At 36.1% G+C, this 4,047-nt stretch overlaps 1 long non-coding RNA gene across 1 annotated transcript in view; it reads right to left on the bottom strand.

The window, feature by feature from the left end:
• LOC128249417 (uncharacterized) overlaps positions 1–3,169 on the bottom strand; it is a 4,667-nt gene extending 1,498 nt beyond the window's left edge. Inside the window, exon 1 of the long non-coding RNA XR_008265526.1 lies at positions 2,456–3,169. This is a non-coding gene — a long non-coding RNA (uncharacterized LOC128249417). The remainder of the gene's footprint in view (positions 1–2,455) is intronic.
• Between the last annotated feature and the right edge of the window lie 878 nt (positions 3,170–4,047).

Genomic DNA, 4,047 nt, shown 5'->3' with positions numbered 1-4,047 from the left:
CTCTCTCTCTCCTCCTCTCTCTCCTCCTCTCTCCCATACACATTGTATTTACTAATGGTTTGGTAGCGTTCATAAGAAATGGAAAAATAGGAATTTAATTTTTAAGTCTAAAGAGAAAAAGAAAATTTTCTGTTTCATTTTTTAAAAATTATTGTTTTCTTTTTTCACAGTCTAAGAATCCCATCTGTTATATGACTGGCTATTATTATTATTATCATTATTATTATTATTATTATTATTATTACTGAGTGAGAGAGCAGTGCATACCATCAAAGTGATACTGGGGTACAAATACACGAAGCCCAGTATACCCATCTGATAAGGGTATACCAGGCGCATGCATTACAACCATATGTGCGTATCATGATCTCATATCAAGATAAACAATGTATGACCTTGCAAGTGGGGCCCAGTTAGAATTTTCTTCAGATTGAGTTGCCCATCCCGCACAAAAGACTCCTTATTATCCAGGGTGTGCATGAATGTTTTAAATTCAAACTCAATGTCCTTGATACTGGGTTGTAACCAGTTTTTTTAGACATCAAGAAACTTTCTTACAATCCTTGCCGCTCCCAAAAGAGAAGATTTCTGAATGAATGCAACTCTCATAGTTACGCCAATCACAATAAAGTGGCACTCCATCGGTTATGACAATAAGGGTTCCAGTTGATCCAATTGATGGAACAGCCTGCTCGCAAAATTGACCTGCATGTGGCTGAGCACTCCACAGACACGTGTATCCTTAACATAATTCCCTCAGAGATTCAGCGTGACACAGTGTGACAAGGTTGGCTTTTTGAAATACAAGTACTACTCATTTTTGCCAGCTGAGTGGACTGGAGTAATACGAAATAAAGGGGAGAAAGAATTCTGAGCAATGTTAGTGGTGAACAGTTAACACTATGCAGTGTTGGTGGTAAATAGTTAATACTAGTCAGTGTGAACAGAGAACAGTTAACAATGAACAATGTTGGTGGTGAACAGACAACACTGAGCAACGTTGGTGGTGAATTGTTAACACTGAGCAGTATTGGTGAACAGATAATACAAGGCAGTGTTTGTGGTGAACAGTTCATACAGAGTGGTGTTGGTAGTGAACAACTAACACTGAACAGCATTGGTGGTGAGTATTTAACACTGAGCAGTGGTCTGGAACAATTAACACTGAACAATGTTAATGAACAGTTAACAATAAGCAGTATTGGTGGTGAACAGTTAACACTGAACAGTGTTAATGGTGAAGAGGTAATGTTGAGTAGTATTCATGTTGAATGGTTAACACAGCAGTGTTGGTGGAGAACAAACAACCTGGGCATTTGTACAAGCAGACATTGTAACAAATAAAAGAATGTTATCTCCAATAAAATTAAATACAATGATAATAATTTTACTAATTGTTGTGAAAGAAACAGGTGCTCCATATTGGTTGGTCCCCAGGAAATAAAAACATGGAAGATGTGTTTTATGAGGGATAATGCTTTTTTCTGCAAGAAATAAAGTAGGAAATTATTTACCTTTCTTTAACTAAAATACAGATGGCTTCCAGGTCATTGCACAAGAACTGTTGGAAGAAATCGTAGCCAGTGTGTGACTCAATATGTATTCTTTTGACCAAGCTGGGGCATATGGAAGCATGTTTCTGGTGTTTAATACTACAGAAGAGTGGAGGTGACAGGTGGAGTTGACGTATCGCTCACCTGCCCTTTGGCTGTTGGCGTAATGGACAGAATGATGTGACTCAAGGGTTATGACCATGGACATTTCTAATGATGTTGAACCTTGGCTTTTAGTTAAGAGTTAAAATGAAAAAAAAACCTGTGGTCAAGTAGATACGGAGGTCTTGATGACCAGTGATGATTCACAAAGTTATTCTGGAGTTGTACCTTATTGTAGGTGTAGAAAGAAAAACTAATTTGACTGCTAGGGAAAGGTAAAAGAAAACAAGCAGTTTTAATATGAGACAGTAAGATCCCTTTTGCAGAAGAAGGACAATAAGGGACAACAAACAGCAGCAGAGGCAGCAACAATAACAAGTTACAAAATGTATTGTTTATTGTTTTTAGAACACCAATGGTCACTGCTTTAGGGATAGTGGCAAATATGGCTTTGTTCTCAGCACCAGGAAATTGAAGGTCCCTATCATCTAGTTTTATCCAATTGCCTTCTAAAAATGGGAAGATTATTATTATTATTATGACATACCAATCAAGTACTGGGGTCGATGTGATCAACTTATCCCCTTCCCCAAAATTTCAGGCCCTGTGTGTATAGTAGAAAGGATAATAATAATAATAACAACAACAACAATAATAATAATAATTATTATTATTATATAGATAGATATACAGATAGATAGATAGATAGATAGACAGAGAGAGAGACAGACAGACAGATAAAGAGAGAGAGAGATAGGTAGTATAATAATTACTTGAGGACTTATATAACCCAGTCCTACCTGTCACATGGTTGAGTGATCAATGACTAAACTGGTCCGGCCATTTGATTCATTCCACCAGGAGAGTGTTGCGGAGATCTGGTAGGTTTAGAAGCAAGGACTGTCACAGGGTGACTGAGCTTCTTGAAGTTAATTGCCATCTACAACTCCATGGGGTAACAGCAATGGAGAAGCCCCATGGGAAGACCCAGTCTTATAACAATTGCCATCTGGTATCAAGCTGGCCCTTCAGGTAGGTTTGCTACTTTACTGCACCTGTAAGGTTTCCCCTCGTCATGGTTTCCATGTCAGAGGATTGATAGAGTTCAGGAACAGAGAATGGAGATGTCTCACCACTGGAACTGGGCACAACTGGTTGGACACTGGGAATATGGCCTGGTTGACTGGACAGTCAGCCTGTTTTGGTGACAGTCTTTTGTAGTGCTGGAGACAAACACACACAGAAATATACACATACAGATAGAATGAAAGAGAGACATTACAATGTGTTAATTGAATATTATTGACATAAAACACTTGCCCTCTCCTCATACGCATAAAGAGAAATATGATCACATACATATATAGGGAGAGAGAGAGAGAGAGAAGTGTTGCAGTGATTGAAACCAAATTACAAGTAAGCCAAGCAGACATCACAAACCAGCCACAGTTGTTTCATGTGATCTATCTGTTCAGCAACCAATCAGCATCGAGGTCTCCTTCATTCTTTTGTTGTCTTGCCATTTCTATCAATATATATATATATATATATATATATATATATATATATATATATATATATGTGTGTGTGTGTGTGTAATTTGATTCTCTGTCTGAAGGATTTCTAGTAGAAGATACCTTACATGTGTCTCCTACATGTACAAATTTGTAACTCTTATTAGCAAATGAAACATGTGTAATGATGAATAAATTATACCAACAATTTTTTCCTGTCTCCTGTTTTGATATATACATATATGTGTGTGTAAGTGTATGTATGTATACACACACACACACACATGCTAAAACCCTTGAAGGTACTGCCCCAGCATGGCCACAGTCCACTGAGTGAAATTAATAAAAAAACAAAATAAAAGGTGATAAAATAGGGAATGTAATATGTATGTTTACACTACATATGTCTGTTTTTATTTATATATATATATATATATATATATATATATATGTGTGTGTGTGTGTGTAAGTGTGTATGTATATACGTACATATATAAATAAATATGTATGTATCATCATCATCATTTAATGTCTGTTGCCCTTGCTAGCATGGGTTGGACAGTTTGACCGGGCCGGCACGCTGGAAGGGCGCACCAGTCTCCAGTCTGATTATATATATATATATATATTTACATACACACACACACATATATACATATATGTGTGTGTGTGTATGTATATATATATATTTACATACACTCACACACATATACCATATACATGTAAATATGTGTGTATACAGATATGTGTGTACATATATATATATATATATATATATATATGTATGTATGTATGTGTATATATATATGTATATATATGTATGTATGTACACAAACACACACATATACACATACGTATATTTATCTATATATATATAT

Source organism: Octopus bimaculoides, chromosome 14, assembly GCF_001194135.2.
Source record: "Octopus bimaculoides isolate UCB-OBI-ISO-001 chromosome 14, ASM119413v2, whole genome shotgun sequence".
Lineage (NCBI taxonomy): Eukaryota > Metazoa > Mollusca > Cephalopoda > Octopoda > Octopodidae > Octopus > Octopus bimaculoides.
The sequence above is the reverse complement of the archived record's forward strand: the minus strand, read 5'-3'. Positions and strand labels throughout refer to the sequence as shown.